We start from the raw sequence: 19923 nt of genomic DNA, 5'->3' as shown, positions 1-19923 counted from the left end.
AATGTCTTGTGCTTAATTTATACGGTGAATGCATAAATGACAAAGCGGACATTGTGCTGAATTTGTAATTCCAGTCTGCGGTAGCCGCCCCCTTAAAATGTAAAGTTTCTCCTCCTTCGCTCTCTCTTTTTGTCCCTGACTGTGACAAAAGAACATTGCAAGACCCGCCCACATCTAACTTCCCTTCGGCTGCCACTTCAGCAGTCAACGCGCGGAAAATTCTGAGCACACTGTCGACTCGACTCGACTCGGTTTGGCCTGAGTGTTTGTTGTCCTTGCTCGTTATGGAATTGGCCAGCGAGGCGCATTGCAAGTCTGCATTGAGTTCAGGATGTTGACTTGGCCAGTTGCAAATGCTACAACTGGTTGCTCCGAAATAAATAAACAATTTATAAGCTGAATCAAAATGCTTGCATTTTAATTTATTTTACTTTATAATTATTCCGACGTGGTGAACATTAAATGAATTTTATCGAACTTCAATTATAAATGATATATTAATTAATTTGCATTTTAGATTTTATCGAATTTGAGATGCGAGTGTGCATTATGCATTTTTGTATAGTTTCAAATAATAACCAAACATAAAATTTTGATTTAATTTAAATTGTTTGTAGAACCATTTTTCTTGTCATTTAACATCATTTCTCTTGCTAGCGGCAATGGCGCCATCTAGTGTTCGTTGGCATTGCATGTATTGCTTAATTTGCCTAGTTTAATTTGATAAACAATTTTAAGGTTAGTTTGCTACTCGAAGGCAACATTCTTAACTTTTAATATAATTAATTGTTTGTGCAATTATTTTTCTTGTCTTTTAACATAGTTTCTCCTGCTATATACTCGCGCCATCTATTGTTCGATGGAATTGCTTGGATTGCTTAGTTTGCATAATTCAATTTGATAAATAATTTAAAGAGTATTATAGTCAAAGAGCGCACGTTTATCTTTGAATAGAATTAATTGCATGTTCAATCTTTGATTTAACATTGAGATTTAACATGACTTATTTTCTTAAATCCAATGGCGTCATCTATCGGTTAGTTGTTTCGCTTGCATCTTTCGCCTACTTTGATTTCATTCAAAACTTCAGGGGTATTTCATAGTCGAATGGATCGATGTCACCTCTAAATCATATAATTAATTGCATGTACAATCTTTGTTCTTGCCATTTAACATGACTAATTTTTATAGATGCACTGGCGCCATCTAGCGTTCAGTGCCTAGCGTTGTTTCCTTTCCACAACTCGCCTACTTTGATTTCATTCAAAGCTTATAGGGTATTTCATATTCGAATGAATCGCTCTCACCTCCTAATCATGCGTTTCTCGTCCTCGTTGTATTTGTTATTCCTTAGAGGCAAAAAGCAAAGTGGTTACGTGACCAACATTTTTTTTCTCTTTGCTAGATTGGCTTTGTGCAAGTCAATTTTAGCCTGGGTTTGAAATTAGTGTTCATTTGATGTTGTCAAGTTTGCAGGTCTCAGTTAAATTATGAATGACAATCGAGTTGTTTCTTTGTTTACTCAGGAAGCATAAGAATAGGAGAAACATTTCAAATGATTTGTTTGCCTTCGATGACGGAAATTGTTGGACTCTGCTTTTGCGTTGCGTATTCTTGAAGCAAAGACAAGTCCAGAAAATGTCTGCTTTAAATGCTCAAACAGACTTTAAAATTAAGAAATTTATAGCAGAAACGTAAACTTCTTCTATTTTCATGAAATCCGCAGCTTAATCAACACAAGTTTGGAAGGAAAAAACCACTCTTAGACATCAAAGGATTAATGCAATGTAATATATGCTTTAATTTAGCTTAAGGGCACACTAAGCCAGCCACAGACAGATAGATTTCAAAGGATGCTGGGGCCAAATCGATAAAAGGGAGCAACGCGGGAGATGCTCGTCAAAATTTGACAAACGCATTGCGCTTAGCTGCAGGCGGTTACCACACCCCCCAGCTCCATCACCCCTATCCACTCACCCCCAACATAAAACCACGAACACAGCACGCGCTTAAGAATTGCGAGAGACCTTGGTCCATGACAGCTTAGAGTTCGAGGGGAGAGAGGGGAGAAAGCAGCCACAACGTCGACAACGAAGTCAACGTTTAATAAATCTGTTTAATGTATCAGCATTTCATTATGGAAACAGCTCCAAAGCCAAGATGCCACACCTACTTTTAGCCGCTCCCTGTAAGTTTGTATGTCGAAATATAAACAAGACAATGCGTAGCTCAGTTTGATAGTTAACCATAGATTGCTGAACCTTAAGCAAACAAGCAAATGTTAGCAGAAAATGGCTTCTTTGTGTTTCGAATGATGACAATACATCTATCGACACAATAAGAAAAGCCCATAATAAATCAATATTTTGCTGTTATATTTCATGTATAATAATGCAATAATCAAAGTTAATGAACTGCTTTAATGACATGCCTGAAATATGTCAATAAATCATTATTATTTATAGCAGAAATGTCATTAGATTCTAACCAAACCAATCAACGGCAATCAAACAATTTAAATTCCTTAAAATGCAAAGCATTTAAATATAAGTAATACTGCTTGCATTAAGAGAATAAGAGACATCAAACTATTTGTAAATGTGACAGTCATAATTATGATCAGATTGTTTAACCATCATATATTATGATATGTTGTTGTTGTGTTCTATCTGAATTTTTAATCTCAAGCTATGTTATAATTCACATACTACAGAAAATGTATGTAACAGGCAGAAGAAGCAATTTTCGACCTCAAATTACAAATTGAAGAAGTTTTTAAAGATAAAGTTTCATATGGCAACGAGTGTCTGATGGAGTTGGGTTTAATTGCTTTGGTTGTCAATCTGGTATATTTTATACTTTTATTTTTATACTGTTATAGTATAGTATAGTATGTTGTAGCATATGGATGTAGAATTTATGGTGTTGGGTATTTAGTATTTTTAGCTGACTGCTAAACACACTAAAACCCAAATACCCGCTACATATTTTCATTTCAAAGCAAAATACAGCGGGATTATTCTTCAAATATACTACTTGAATTGTGTTTTGCTTGGAAATGGAAATTTGTAGCTTTCTTATGTTACATGAACAACTTTGTTAAATTTCCAAATGTGACTTCTTGTTTCATCTAGACACACAAAAAGAAAATACCAAATATAATTACAGTAATTCCTACAATGTGGTATGAAGAAAACTAAATCTATTTAGCAGTCTAAGGCTGTTACGTTGTTTACAATTCAAATTGAATGCATTGTAAAATATTTTACAAAAACAAAATCAATTTACTATCACTCATCGCTGTCAGCTTTTGATTGCCCTGATGTGAAAAGTGTTTTTCGTTGCATGCAACACAAAACTTCTTTGCGAAAGTTCATTTTCATTCAATGCTCAGCTCAACAAGAACATTTACCATTTCACCCATTTATTTCCTTTGTACTGTCCACTTCACATCGGGTGGCAAGAAGTGTGATTTAGAAACTGCCTCCAAAGGAAGCAGGCAACTGTTGCTTATCACATGTTGTGCTTAATCTTTTGATTTTTCTTTTCTTTTTTTTTTTTGTTTTGTTGCTAGCAAGTTCACACAACTATTGTCACATACGCCCACAAAACGGGTTAGCAGCGCAATCCACACAAAGACAAGCAGCAGAGACGACCCCAAAGTCAAACCCAAATCGAGCAGGACGAGCAGGAGGACCTCACTCTCACAGTCGCAGTCACAGTCCCATAGCGAGGCAATTCTGTGCCGCCAGCGAATCGATTAGACGCGCTTTGCTGCTCTTGAATTGCCCAGCGAGTGTATCGTTGTACCAGCAGGATTCTCGGGTATCGGCAGACAGAGCACGGAGGACGGGGCCTACTTTAAAGATTACTTGACCCGGTGGCGTGAACCGCGAGCAACAAAAACAACAAGGATGACAACGACAACGGCAACGACAACAGATGCGAAAAAGTCAAAGTCAAGTAGAAAAATTGTAAAGCCGGCTTGGCTTTTGCATATTTTTCAACGAGTCTGAAAGCCAGCAAGGACATTCACAGCCACTATAGCAAGCGATGCCTCAGCGATGAACCCCGCCACGCCCACTCCGCCTTGCCCATATTGAAGGCTTCCCGCCCGCATTCCACATGTTGATATATTGTCAACAGACGCATGTCGCATTTGTCTCGGCTTTGTTCGCTCTCGCTCTCTCTCTCTCTCTCTTTCTCTGTCTGGCCTCTCATCCCCACTTGGCGCCTCTTATCCCTTTTTGTTTTTTTTTTTTTTTTTTTACTTTGATAAAGGTTGACAAGCCTCTTTAGTCATGCCCCCCGCAATTCGCTCGCTCTTGTCAACAGTCATTGAGGAGACACTGAAAATCGATTATGAAAATCGTTTGCTGAAATTTTTCACGCACAGCCGGAGAGCTGCACCCAATCCAGAACCTACTCAGACCCTTTCAACGGTGGCTTAAAATGTCGCTTCACAGGATTTTGCATAAATATTTTAATAGAAATTCGTGCCTAAGCGGCTTCAACTATTTGCAGCTGTGCGATGACTACGTGAGAGGTTCCATCAAAAGATTGATGGCTTTGCCTGGTCGGCCATGTATCCCAACTTCCCAATGGGGGTACCTACCATATATGTATAATAACATTATATGACTTCTTGTATTCACTTAGCTCGACCTTCTATATTGACTTTCGACTTCGTATTCGGGTGAAAAAAAAGTGATTTCCAAATTTGATGAGTGCCCAAGCAATAAAACATAAAATTTGCATATTGCGTGCCGTATAGAAAAATCGAAGGAAAAGCAAGATTGGAAAAAGAAAATGGGAATTTTCCATTTGGCATCAAATCAATTGAGGAAACTTTTCAGTGTCTACGAAAATCCTTTGCGTAGAATATTGCCGTAAAGTGAATTTATGGCACATAAAAAAAATCACATACATCTAATCAAGTAAATTGCTCGACGAACAAAAATAATGAAAAGCAACCAACAAAATACTCTTTCAAATAAAGAAATTCTATTGACTTAAATATTTTAAGAAGTCTTAGAAATATATTTTACTCTGAAATGTGATTAGGTTAGGTAGGACCGGCTGCCCCAGTACGGGGCAAAGCATAGACCAGTGGAGGTCCGTAGCTGAACCGGTAGCTTATCTACGTCTCAGAAATCGCGCAGTATGGATGCATTTTTGGCAAAAGCCAGCATCATCCTAGGAGATAGCCGTGAGACGTCCCGAAGATCGTTGTGGCACGGCGAATTAAGGTATTTCAACCGGAGTCGGGATAACGCTGGGCATCTACAGAGAAGATGCTCAAGTGTTTCCTTAACCCCGGGTTCGTTGCATTTCCTGCACTGATCACTGTTCGTGATGCCCATCTTTACAGCATGGACAGCTGACATACAGTGGCCAGTTAAAATGCCTAGCATTAGCCTGCAGTCTTTCCTTGAAAGCTGCATGACGAATTTGGTTAAGTTTTTGTTAGTAGAGGCACACATCAGCCTTGCAGTTTTGCACGAGTTGGCATTACGCCAGCTCGCGTCCCACTGAAGTCTAGAGCGCACCTCAATTTCACTGCCTAGAGTTCGCAGGGATATCGGAACATTGCACATGTTGCCAACGTCGAGCCCCACTCCCTCTTTGGCGAGAGTGTCTGCGATCTCGTTGCCATCGATGCCCTGGTGGCTTGGGATCCAATAGATTCGCACGACCGCAGATGCGTTCAGCGTCTCTATTGCTCTTCTGCTGTCCAGGACAACTTTGGACTTGACCACATCAGAGTGCATTGATCTTATTGCAGCCTGGCTGTCAACAAAGATGTTAATAGAGGTGTGATCACGCTGTAAACCCCGAGCCAATTCGGCAGCCTTGCCAATGGCAAAAACTTCCGCCTGGAAGATGCTGCAATGGTCTGGGAGTTTATAGGATTGTTTGGAGACCGGGTCCGGGCAGTATACGGCCGCTCCGACACCATCATCCATCTTCGAACCGTCGGTGAAGAGGTTGAGGGCTTCGGGAATGCATAACCCTTCCCGCCAGCACTCCGGTTCCAAGAATATAGTGTTAATATGGTCAGTACTGGTAAGGGGGATAGTATAGTCCAAGTCTCTACTAGTCTCCCTACCAATGGCGCTGTGACCATAGCCTAGCAGACCCAAATTGCCAGTTGCGGCAATCCGTAGGGACGATTTTGCGGCTATGGATTGCGCGTATAGGTGTAATGGTTCCACACCAGCTATTACCTCGAGGGCTTTAGTTGGCGTCGACCTGAGAGCGCCTGTGATACACAGTAGCGCTTGACGCTGTGTCCTTTCCATGATGGATAGGTACGTCCTTTTTTCAGTGGCCTGCCACCACACTAGAACACCGTAGGTGAGGATAGGGCGAACAACTGAGATGTATATCCACCGCATTAGATTAGGAGAGAGGCCCCAAGTGCAACTAAGCATCTTTTTCGCCATGTACAAGGCTCCGGTGGCCTTCTTCACCCTTTCTAACACATTGAGCTTCCATGTCAGTTTGCTGTCCAGGACCACACCTAGGTATTTTACTGCTAGGCTCGGCTTTAGCATAGTGCAGCCTATTTTTGGGGGGGACCACGCAGGTACCTTATACCTCTTCGTGAAGAGGATAAGGTCCGTTTTATCCGCGTTAATGCTGAGCCCGGCTGATTCGGCCCATGCTTTAACTTCCCGCAAAGTAAGTTCCATTACGGAACTAAGGGTGGTTGGGCATTTCCCAGTTATCAAAATGCTTATGTCGTCAGCATAGGCAATTAACTTGGGGGCCCGTCTAGTAAAATTTTAGAAGTAGGCTATTTACGACCAAATTCCAAAGGAGAGGCGAGAGAACCCCACCCTGGGGAGTGCCACCTCGCACTACCTTTGTAATGGCCGCATCGCCCCACGTAGCCACCACCCGCCTGTCACAAAGAAGGCGGTTGACCCATCTGTGGATCGCTGGTGCCGTGTTAATTGAGGTAAGGCCCTTCATAATAGCATCAGTGGTGACGTTATTGAAGGCGCCTGAAATGTCAAGAAATGCACCCAAGGCATATTCTTTATAGTGGTCCGCTTTTTCTATGGAGGCTACTAGAGCATGGAGAGCAGTCTCAATGGACTTGCCCTTTGTATACGCATGCTGATTTGGGGACAACAGATGCATTGAGTTGCTTCTGATGTGCAAATCAAGTAGCTTTTCCAATGTTTTTAGCAGGAAAGAGGTTAGGCTGATAGGCCGAAAGTCATTTGGGACCACATGACTGCATTTGCCCGCCTTGGGCAGGAAAATGACTTTCGAGGTCCTCCAAAGAGTGGGGATATGACCCCATGCGAGGCACGCCGAATAGATACCCGACAGCCACGGAACAATCGTGGGCTTGCTGGCTTGCAGCATTGCTGGCGAAAGTCCATCGAGACCAGGCGACCTGACCTTCGCAAAGGAGTCGATAGCCCAAATTATTTTGTTATCTGTAATTAGACTGGCAGGGAGTCTCATAACTGGGAGACTAGGAAAGAGCTGCCAGTCACTATTCTCTATTCCAATACATCCCGGGAAATGAGTTGAGAGCAGTGCTTCAAGAGTTTCAGCACTGCTCTCCGTCCACGCTCCATCGCCCGACTTGAGCAGACTAGGACTGGAAGCCTGCTTGGACAGCAGCTTCCTCAGTCTGGAGGTGTCTTTGATGTTATCCAGGTCCGAGCAGAAGGTTCTCCATGAAGACCTTTTGGATGATCGGATCATCTTCTTGTACGACTTCAGGAGAGACCTATACTCGTCCCAGACATATTCGTTGTCCGCCTTCTTAGCAAGTTGAAACATGCTAGTAAGCTCTCCACGTAGCGATGAGAGATCTGGGTTCCACCAGGGTGGCTTCGATCTTCTCGTCGGTCTTGAGAGTCTACAAGATTGGCGAAACGCTGAAAGTAGTCCTGCAGAAAGGACATTGACATTAGTTTCTAGGTCCTGCACCGAGTTGATGTTACCCGGCGAACCAAGAGACTTGGAAACAAGGCTAGAGAATTTCGCCCAGTTCGTGTTACGGGGATTTCTGAACGGCTGAGCCGCAGGTACCCTGTTAAAAGGAATGGTAAATTGAATGTACTTATGGTCCGAGAAGGAGGGTCTGTCCAGGACCCTCCACTCTTCAACATTGGTACACTCAGTTGAAATCGTTAAGTCCAGCACATTACTGGAGGTGGGATCTACATAGGTAGATACCTCACCCCTGTTGGCTAGTCTAAGCTTATGGTTAAGGATAAAATCAAGAACTGACTCACCCCTGTCGTTGATGTCGGGACTTCCCCAGACGCTATGGTGGGCGTTGGCGTCCGTTCCGATAATAATATGCTTATTGGAGGAGCAGACCATGTCCACCAGCCTCCGCAGCTCGTCAGGTGGAGCCGGCTTGTCGTGGGCCATATAACAGGATGCCAGCAGCAAACATCCTTCACGGCTCTCCAGCACCACCACGGTTAGATCGTCGTTGCTGTAATTAGGTAGTAGATGAGCTTTTAGCCCCTTCTTTACAAGGATGGCAGTTCTCGATCTGCTTACCAATGTCGGGACGTATAAATCATAGTTGGGCGACTTCAGTCCAGCCACCGTGTTGCCCGACGCTATCCACGGTTCTTGGACCAAAGCCGCGTAGGCGGACACTTCCTCCAGGGCAAGGAGTAGCTCCGCCGAAGCCGTTTTGGATTTATGGAGGTTGAGTTGCAGCACACTCATTAGAGGTTAGCAAACTCGCGGGGGGGCCCGTCTCCATGGACAGTTCCTCCCCCACCTCCTCCGTCTTGTCAGTCAGGCTGAGGTGCTGGGTGGCGTCGGTCACGCTCTCGAGACCGAGATCTGCCTCAACCTCCCCAGACCTCAGCGTGTGTGTGTCATTGTCGTTCGGATGACGTTTCTTGAGGCGAAGGTACACGCTCCCTAAGCCCCACGCCATCTTCCCATTGCGTTTATATAGCAGATCCTCGGCCTCCTTGTTGATCTGAATGATCACGTGCTGCCCACCACTGGGTAAAGGTTCATCAACCTTCAGCACGGACCAATCACTCGTCGGTATGGCCGGGTTCTGCTTTTTAAGCAGCTGAAGCGCCCGCTCTCCCTGGACAACTATTGGGAAAAGGACTTTCGCCTTCGGCATGGACGGAATATTATTCCTGTCCACCACGTCCAGCTTGGCCCCCTCCCCCACAGCCCGTCCAGTTTGGGTACGGTCGCTTGCAGCCACTGCAATGTTGGGTCGTCCTTGCATGTCAGGATCTTGACACCATTCAGCCAGCCAGTGCCTTCGAATGTAGGCATTGGACTGTCTGGGACATTCTCCATCCTGACAAACAGTGCGTCGACCAGCTTACTATGGGTCAACCGCCACCGCTCTGCAGACATTTTCCCGTTAGGGTCCCCTCTGTCTATGAGAGCAACGGCGAGATGCCGCCTGGCAGTTTCAGCAACCGTTGCTCTCTGTTTCGTCCTGTTCGAGTCCGTGTTGGTGGAGCCAGGTGCTCGCAGCTTCTTGCTCACTGGAGCCCCTTGCTTGGGACTCTCAGCGGACCGTTGGCGCTTGCTTGCCATGGACTCCACCTTGTTGTTGGCAGGGCCGGTAGAACCGGTCTGCACTTTATTGTCTTTTGGAAGGGGGCTAAGTTGGTTTTCCCGCATCCACGTGTTGGCCCAGGCAAGCCTCTCCTGGTCCTTGACGGACAGGTTAGCTACGCCACTAAGCCTTGCGTGAATACGGGTCGCCGCCCTATTTTTGGCCTTCTCCTTCAGCCCCCCGTGCCCCGCTGCGCAACCTTGGAGGTGCTGGCGATAGGCAGGGGTGACTGAAGAGGAAGACGTTCCCCCTCCACCGTAGAAGTTGGCGCAGCGCTCTTTTGGTCCGTGTCGGTTAAGACCACAGCACCCGCGCGCACCAACCTCGAATTTTTGGTGGCAGTGTTGTTACAACTGATACGGCCTGCTCCCGCCGCCTCAGAGGTGTGACCGCTGGCGACACGCAGAGAGGATCTCTCCCCCCCGTGCCCGCCGGTGGTAGCAGTCACGCCTTCCACCGACGTTTGGGCTGACATCCCAGCCCGAGTTGAATAGTTTAATGAGTCCATCCGAGACCATAGTTGGCTAATTTTGTTCTTGGGAGCCCCCCATAGCGTTTTCAGTCTGACCGCCAGACACCTCGTACCATGGATTCTGCTACTTATCTTCAGGCAGATGCCCGAAAGATAAGGAACAGAGTCCTCAGCTAGGATCTGCAGTTCCTGAAATATCGACGTATAGTAGAGATCTGCTACCCGTTGACACTGAGGTAATACAGATCCTACCCAGCCAGCACCCTCGGGGAGGGTTCAGCAGAGGATTTTTGCCAGCCTGAAATGTGATTGGATTGCTTAAAATAATTTGTTCCTTACCGAAAGTGTCCCAAGCACTTTATATTTGCTTTGCTTTACTATATTATAACATAACCTATTTTAAATCTGGTGATTTCATGCAAATTGTTGAAAACTCGTTACACATCATAATATATTCTCTACCAAATTATACTTTAAATCTGTAACATCCTTCTTCCTTCTAAATTCCATTGAAAATTGTTAAAAATTCTTATGATACTCATAAAGGAAATTACTTTTTCTTACCAAGAAATTCAAAGAATTTATATTAATCTACATTGAAATCTATTGCCTTAAAGTAGCCCATTTAAGGCATTAAAGACTGCTGCTTAATAGGAGATTTAAAATTGGATTTTTCTTGGTCTTTCTTTTGTCCTCGTTGAGCTGCCTTCAATTGCTAATCATTTGTCAGTTCAATGTCCTTGGTGTCCTTTGGGCTGTCCACTTTTGGCCATTACGATTATCCATCAGCACTTGGCAATCAAGCGTTTGTCTGTCTCATTTGGGTAAAAATATCCAAATGAATATAAATGACTTGACGCCTTAAATACTAATAGCCAGCAAATTTCCTTATCGCAAACACACACATATACACATATATCGTACACATACACACACACCCACACAGACAAAGGAAAGTCAAAGCATTTTTACAGATTTTTCAAGTCACTTTTCATCTTATTTTCACAGCGCGACTTGCGGTCAGGCAAATAAGGAGGAGACGAAAACTTTTAACAAGACAATTTGTTAACTAAAAGAGAAAAGCAAAAAAAATTGAAGAAGATAAAATATACATAAATATGTATAGTATGTATGTCTCCTGGGCTGCCTTTGATAGATTAACTGTAACTGTGATGGATCATTTACTTAAATTATTAAAATTGCCTACTCAAATTTCACAGACAAACAACTCTGGAAGCCCTGCAGCGATGCTTCGAATGATTGACTGTCCGACTGATTGAGTGAATGACGGACTGAGGGGGGCAAATTCAATGGACAGCTGAAGTTGATTTCGATGGCAGGCAGAAGAGCTGATTTCTCAGCTGTCAGTGAAAGACTTCCGCTACAGTAATTTTTGCCGACCACATCAAACAAAGCGAGTTGAATTTTTTAAAGGGTTTTCTTCTATTGCTGGAAAATTACATTTTCGTTGGCAGAGCTTTAAAGCAAGTACAACTTCTTAGCGTGTTGCTTTTAATTCTTTGCTGTTGCTCTGTTAATCTTATCAAACGAAAAAATCCATTAAAAAGTTTCGCAATTCGCACAGTTTTTGGGCAAACAACGAGCAACGAACAACGAAAAACTGTTAACAGTCGACAGCTTACATCAACTTTATCGAGGTCACTTTGTGCCGCGATGCGTAAAAGTATTTCTCTTTTATTTTATAGATTTGTCTAAACCATGACCAAATTTATACACATTTTATGCAGACGTTTGCAATTTCTATTTGCTTCTTTTTGCGGAAAAAGCAAATTTTTCATTTGACATTTTTCATGTTTTTGCGGGTGACAAATAGAAAAATCTGCTGGGCTGTTGACTTATTTTTCCTTAACCTTTTTGGATTTTTTGGCTGACGTAAATGAAGCTATTTGGGATCGGAATTTGGAGGGGAAGTGGCATGAGGTCATTACTGTTTGTAGCCTGCGGCCTTTGTCCTGGCAATTGAAGGGTTCAAAGTGAAGTTGCAAATTGATTTTGTGCCAGTCACAAAAAGGAGAACAGACGGAAATTCCTCAGCTGAGCGAATCTGAGCCAGAATTTACCTGCCGGCTAACACTGATTGTGTTTACTGTCAAAAGTAAAACAAATTTTATAAGTTTCTTAAAGTGCATAGTCAAGAAATTCCTTTGAAACTATTCCGACATTTACCTGTGTCTACATCAACATTGATGGCTACAAATGTCAGTCTAAGTCTAAGCACTTTGTGCAATGAGCATCGATGTAGTCCATCATTCAAACGTGTCAAAATTATGTTCAGAAGAGGAGGGTATGAAAAGGATATTCACACTCGAAATGAAAATACGTGCTACAAATGGAGGAGAAGGTTATTATAACTCTGTGCCTCCAGAAAATGCATGTAACTGGCAGAAGGAGTATATAGTATATAGATTCTTCATCAGTGACAACCGCATGTTTGACTGTCTGTCCATATGAACAATATAGAATATTTTATACTATATGGTATATATTAAATACAAAATTGTATATCGATATACCAAATAAAATTGTCTATACTATATTTTAAGCGTAATAGTACATCGATATACCAAATATAACCTTCGTTATTTTTAGTATTTTAGTATAATAATTTAAGAATAATACCGCCTTTTTACTTTTAGTAAAAATCGGTTTACCAAAAAAGCTTTAGGTATATTCCAGTATATTAATTTAATATATTTTAAGAATATCACCGTTTCTTTTGATCAAATTAAAAGTAGATATATCAAACAAAGCCTTTTAGTATTTTTTAGTATATTCAGAATATCACCACAATAGTATCTCACAGCCCAGCACACTTGTCTAATCGACTACAATTGTATATCGATATACCAAATATAGTCTTCGATGTATTTTAGTAGTTATAGTCAGTCTACAAATTCGGTATATTTTAGAATATTACCGCATTGTTTTGCTTTTATTCAAAATGGGTTGTGGGTATCTCACAGTCGAATACGCTCGACTGTAGCTTTCCTACTTGTTTTTAGATACAATTGTATATCGATATATCAAATATTGTCTAGGCTATATTTTAAATTTAATAGTTTATCGATATATATGTAAGATGGCAAGGGCGATGAGTCGGTGTGAATGGACATCGATATATCGGTATGAGCAGATATCGATTGGTCGACGTAGAAAAGTATCGAGTAGCCGGCGTGAGCAGAAATCGGAGTCGACAGAAAGGAACAAGCAGTACGAGAATAGGCGGCAGTACGAGTAGAGCGGTAGTACGAGAACAGCAGGAGTACGAGAGCAGCAGAAGTACAAGCAGAACCGTGATCAGCAGTGAAGCAGAACAGCCGTGCGTGTCATCGTATTCATCAGTATTCAATTATCAATAATCAATTATCCTAAACTTACGTTATAACTTACAATATTATAATAAAACTAAGGCAACTAGCCTTATATTTGGGGGCTCGTCCAAAAAACAACAACAACAGAATTAAAAGGCTCGTCCAAAGCAGCAGCAGCGGAATTAAAAGGCTCGTCAAAAAAAAAAAAAACAACAACAGAATTAAAAAGCTCGCCCAAAGCAGCAGCAGCGGAATTAAAAAGCTCGTTCAAAAAAAAAAAAACAACAACAACAAAATTAAAAGCCTAAAAGTGAATTGCAAGCGGTTGTGAAATTCTTGAAAAAAGCACCGTTAGAGCTGTATGTGTGTATATGAGTGGAACAAATTCGAAAAAAACAGAGCAGAAGCAAACTAAAAAGCCGGCAGTAGTGCAAGCGAGACAACAATACTCGCTGCGATCGCGCCAGAGGATAGCAGAAGAAAAAGAAGCTGGGAAAAGCGTAAAGACGATGGAGAATGAAGCTGAGAAGAAAGAGAGCAAAACCACACATGCAGAAATGAGTATAATGACCGAAAATAATGAAATGCTGCAGCAGCTAGTACAGCTGTTAACGCTGAAAATCCGAGCTGACGAAAAACAAAAAGATGAAGGAAAGCTGGTAGTGGAAAATTTTGCAAAAATTATACCCGAGTTTGATGGAAATAGTATGCAAGTGGTGGCATGGTTTCAAAACTTTGAGTTGAACGCAGACGCATACGGACTCAGTGACAAGCAGAAATATGTCCAAGCGCGCGCCAAGATGACTCGTACAGCGGCACTATTTCTGGAGTCAACTGCAGTGTTCGAATATAATACATTGCGAACAAAGTTGATTGAAGAATTTGCTAAGGGAAATGTGTCAAGCGCCGAAATTATTAGAAAATTAGCTGAGCGTGTGAAACACAAAGACGAAAGTTTTCACGATTACCTGCTGCAAATGAAATGTATTGCTGCGCGTGGAGTTATAGACATACAGTCAGTGATAAAGTACGTTGTGGATGGTTTGAATCTTAAAAGCGACTTTAAATTCACTTTGTACGGATGTTCGTCATTTAAAGAATTGAGAGAAAAGTATGAAGTCTATGAAAGTAACCAAACGAATGAGAACGAAGAGAAACGACAAAATCAGCCAAGCAAAAACAAATACAGCGCACAGCCTAAAACTGAGAAGAAGCAGCATTGTTTTAATTGTGGCGCAAACGACCACCTTCGAAAAGATTGCCAGAGTGAGGTTAAGTGTTTTCGGTGCAACGAAAACGGGCACATGTCAAGAAACTGCAAGGCTGCACCTAACATGAAAGTTGTCTACGAGGATCGTCGTCTAAAAAAGCTGCGAATCGCTGACGTTGTGGTAGAGGCGCTAGTGGATACTGGAGCTGACGTCTCAATAATTAAAGAGGCAGTGGTCAATAAAATTAGTGGCGTCAAATTACAGCAGAGCGTTTCAACACTACGAGGTCTTGGAAGAGGTATGACTCGCCCTCTGGGTCAATTCAATGCAGAGGTGAAGATCGACGAAATGCAGCTGACACACAGGTTTCTAGTTGTTCCGCAAGATGCCATCGCCTGTGATGCTTTACTGGGATACGACTTCGTGGCAAAGTTTCGAATGCAGATGACAGCAGCCGGCTACGAGTTTTCTCCCCCTGCTGGGGAGGAAACTGTAGAATCAAATCAGTTAAGTATTCTCAATATTTTAGAAACCAACACTGATATTGATACCTCTCCGCAATATAAAGGAGCAGTGGAAACAATGATTGACAAGTTCAATGCGATGAAGAAAACAGCTGAGTGCCCAATTCAACTCAAGATCGTGCCGGATACCAACATTATGCCTTTTCGGCAGGCACCCAGTCGAATTGCTGTTAGCGAGGCTGAAGCAGTAAAACATCAAATCAACGAGTGGCTGGATACAGGCGTAATTCGGCAGTCCACATCTAATTTTGCTAGCCGCCTAGTTGTTGTCAAAAAGAAGGATGGAAGCAACCGCATTTGTGTCGACTATCGCCAGCTCAACAAAATGGTTCTCAAAGACTGCTTCCCAGTACCGGTGATTGACGACGTGTTGGAAAAACTGCAGAAGGCCAAGTTTTTCACCGTTATGGATTTGGAAAATGGTTTTTTTCCACGTGCCGGTGGAAGAAAACAGCAAGAAGTTCACAGCTTTTATTACGAAGGAAGGCCTTTTCGAGTTCAACCAAGCACCATTTGGATTTCGTAATTCGCCAGCGATTTTTATTCGATTTGTCAACCATGTTTTCCAAAAGCTGATAAACGAAGATGTTTTAGATCTCTATATGGATGACATAATCATACATGCAGTCACAGCAGATGAATGCATGAAGAAAATGGAGCGCGTGTTCAGCAAGTCAGCAGAGTTTGGGCTGAAAATTAAATGGAAAAAGTGTCATTTTCTCCAGACGAAAATCCATTTTCTCGGCCATATAATTGAAGACGGGAAAATCAAGCCAGGAATAGAGAAGACGAAAGCTATCGGAAAATTTCCAGCACCACAGAATATTAAAGCCCTGCAGTCATTCTTGGGTCTCACTGGATTTTTTCGGAAGTTCATACGAGGATATTCTCAGATAGCAAAGCCGTTAACAGATCTTTTACGGAAGGATGAGAGTTTCCGAATGGGGTCTGCTGAGTTACAGTCGCTGCAAAAGTTGAAAGACGCACTAACCTCGGAGCCTGTATTGAGAATCTATGACAGAAATGCCAGCACAGAGCTCCACACAGATGCCTCGAAAGATGGGTTTGGTGCCACATTGCTGCAGTGGTACGATGATCAACTGTATCCTGTCTGCTACTGGAGTAAGAAGACTACAGAAGCCGAGTCGAGAAAGCACAGTTATATATTGGAGGCAAAGGCCGTTTATTTGGCGCTTAAAAAGTTTCGCCAATACCTGTTGGGTATTTCATTCAAGTTGATTATCGACTGCGCCGCCTTCAAGCAAACCCTTAAGAAGCAGGATGTACCTCGCGACGTGGCAGAATGGGTGGTGTACATGGAGCAGTTCGATTTCGAAGTAGAACATAGGCCTGGAAATCGATTGAAACACGTCGATTGTTTAAGTCGCTACCCACCCCAAATAATGGTTATTTCGACTGAAATTTCTGCCAGATTGAAGAAAGCACAGGAAGGTGATGCCATGGTAAAAGCGATTTTGGAGATCTTGTCCAGCCGCCCATATGAAGACTTCAAAATTAAGGGATGCCTATTGTACAAAGCTGTCGAAGGAACGGATGTGCTGGTGGTCCCAAAAGTTATGGAAAAGGAGATCATAACAGAAGCACACAAAGCTGGCCATTTCGGTACCCAGAAGACTATGCATTCCATACAACAAAACTATTGGATTCCACATTTGGAGGGAAAGGTATCCAAGGTCATCAGTAACTGCGTCAAATGCATCATATACAACAAAAAATTAGGCAAGAAAGAGGGATTTCTTTATAAGATCGACAAAGGAGCGGAACCGTTGTATACCGTACATGTTGACCATCTAGGAGTAATGGATGTAACGACCAAGCAGTATAAACACATTTTTGCAATTGTGGATGGCTTCACAAAATTTGTCTGGTTGTATCCAACTAAAACCACGAGCAGTGAGGAAGTTCTGCAGAAGCTGAGGAATTGGTCCGACGTTTTCGGAAATCCTTGCCGAATCATTAGCGATCGTGGATCGGCATTCACTTCAGCTGCATTTGAGTCGTATGTTAAGGAGAATGGAATCGAACACATTTGGAGCACCACCGGAGTCCCAAGAGGAAACGGCCAAGTCGAACGCGTTAATCGCTCAATTTTGGCCATAATCTCAAAGCTGTCTGCAGATAAGCCCGACAAATGGTTTAAGTTTGTACCAAAGGTGCAGCGAGTCATCAATGGTACCACACACAAGTCGACGAAGCGCTCACCATTCGAGCTTATGTTTGGCGTTAAGATGAAAAATGATGCCGATTGCAGAATTCTACAGATGCTAGATGACGAAATGTACAACAGTTTCGACGAGGAGCGACAGAAGACTCGGCAAGAAGCGAAAGATGAAATACAGCATGCACAGGATAACTACAAAAAAGCGTTCGATAAAAACAGGAAGAACGAACATGGCTATAAGCTTGGAGATCTCGTGGCCATTCGCCGTACGCAGTTCGTGGCTGGTAGGAAGCTAGCTAGCGAATATCTGGGGCCATATGAGGTCACGAAAATAAAGCGTAGCGGGCGATATGAGGTGCGTAAAGTTGGTAACACAGAAGGGCCTATTAATACCGCTACAAGCGTCGACAACATGAAGCTATGGCGTTATGCTGAGGTCAACGAAGAAGCCTGGTCATCAGAGGCTGATGACTGAATCAGGGTGGCCGAATGTAAGATGGCAAGGGCGATGAGTCGGTGTGAATGGACATCGATATATCGGTATGAGCAGATATCGATTGGTCGACGTAGAAAAGTATCGAGTAGCCGGCGTGAGCAGAAATCGGAGTCGACAGAAAGGAACAAGCAGTACGAGAATAGGCGGCAGTACGAGTAGAGCGGTAGTACGAGAACAGCAGGAGTACGAGAGCAGCAGAAGTACAAGCAGAACCGTGATCAGCAGTGAAGCAGAACAGCCGTGCGTGTCATCGTATTCATCAGTATTCAATTATCAATAATCAATTATCCTAAACTTACGTTATAACTTACAATATTATAATAAAACTAAGGCAACTAGCCTTATATATATATATACATATATATAGCCTTCGGTATATTTAAGTAGTTACAATCAGTCTCTTAAATTGGTATATTTTAGGGATAATACCGCACTGTTTTGTTTTGTTTTTTAATGGGTAACCGGTATTTCACAGTCGAGCACACTCGACCGAAACTTTCCTACTTGTTCCAATATAGTTTTCATTCAAAGTCAGACATGAATTTGAGTTGGGTTCGTGGAAGAAACTGTTTGCATTCAATTTATTAAACAGCCTGCACAATAATAAAGTAAACACTGTGAAAGCAGCCACAATTGGGCAAACAATTTACATTATAAATATTAGAGGAGCAGACCCACTTCCAACTCGGCTTGTGTAAATGATTAATTATAAGGTTTCAGTTGAGTTTTGGGCAGCCATCAATTGCCAGAAGAAAGGCAAACAAACAAGACTTTCAAAGTCTTTTGGACTGGGAGTCTTAATCCTCAATCAATCTGTTGACCTTCAGGCGCAGTAACAAGAGCGTCTGGAATGGACGAACATTACAAGATTCCTGCCATTAAGCTGCAATTAAAGAGCTCCAAATGAATTTATATACACATCCATAAATTAAACGTGCCTCGCACACACATCGTATTGCCTATGGCATAGAGGAGGTTCTTGGGAGTCTGGGAAGTTTTACGAGTTTGCCAGGCGCATTTGTAGTCTTCATTCATTTCATTTAAGTTAATTAGATTCAATAATTTTGAGGCCTAAAGCGAAAGCCAAACCCAAATGGCTGCTGCGTGCCCAAAATGCCTAAATAGGGCACATAAATTGAGATTTATATGGGCGCTTAGGTGAGAGTCAAGTCGAGTCCTCCGCATCCTTCGCTGGCTGGTCGAGAGGCAATTGAAATTTGCCAATTTCCTAGATTTTATGTGTGTACTAAAATTGTGAAATTTAACGTGCCATAAAGGGACAGTTTCATATACTCGGAATGTTGTCTGATTTCATCCCACTCCCCAAGAATGTTCAATTTTCTTCTTTTTTTTTGTTGAGCGGAAATCCAAAAAGCGGTTGGTCAGAGGAAAAAATTGCCTCATATTAAACGCTGCGGAAATTGTTTCATCAATTTGTTAATAAAACGGCAAACACGCACACGTAGAGAGATGGCGAGAGAGAGGGAGAGGGAGAGAGACAAATGTTTGACTTAATAAAATAAATTGTATAAATTGAAGTCTGTCATTTTGAGATTCCCAGGCGTAACATTCGAGTTGCCAGCAACCAACAGCCAGCAACCAGCAACCAGCTGCCAGCAACCATCGCAGAGCGCAACGTTGCGCCCCCATCAGAGTTGAAGCCGCCCTGACTGCCAGACGAGGCACATAAAACATAACAAATTGCATGAAATTTACGTGGAGCGTGTGTTTGTTCTACTCCCCTTTCCTACTCTTCCCTTCCCTTCACTCCCTTCTCTTCTCTGACTTGACTCAACCCCTCAGCAAGCTGGAAAATTGTCATGCATGGCATTCACTTCACATGTGCGAGTAGTACATCAAATTTGTTGCCTCTCCTCTTGTCTTGTCTCCGCGCTGAGTGAAAGACAATCAAGCAAAGCTCGACTGCTGGCTGTGCCACATGCCTTGCTTCTTGCCACAGGACAAACGTCTCAGCGACATCCTGTCATCCAAAATGGAACACAGCCTAGAGCAACATTTCGTTGAAATGAAAATGTTGCCCTCAAATCTTTGTCTCAACACGAAAAGTGAGTTATTTCGCTTAACGACAGCTCTATTTAGTTGGCAAATAATCCGAGGAG

General features: G+C 42.7%; 1 protein-coding gene across 1 annotated transcript in view; it reads right to left on the bottom strand.

The window, feature by feature from the left end:
- The window catches only part of LOC117567311 (uncharacterized), an 85064-nt gene that overhangs the window by 21840 nt on the left and 43301 nt on the right, over positions 1-19923 (bottom strand). The gene's annotated exons all lie outside the window — the stretch shown is intronic.

The sequence above is a fragment of the Drosophila albomicans genome, chromosome 3, assembly GCF_009650485.2.
Source record: "Drosophila albomicans strain 15112-1751.03 chromosome 3, ASM965048v2, whole genome shotgun sequence".
In the NCBI taxonomy this organism is placed as follows: Eukaryota; Metazoa; Arthropoda; class Insecta; order Diptera; family Drosophilidae; genus Drosophila; species Drosophila albomicans.
This window is presented reverse-complemented; position numbering and strand designations above follow the sequence as displayed.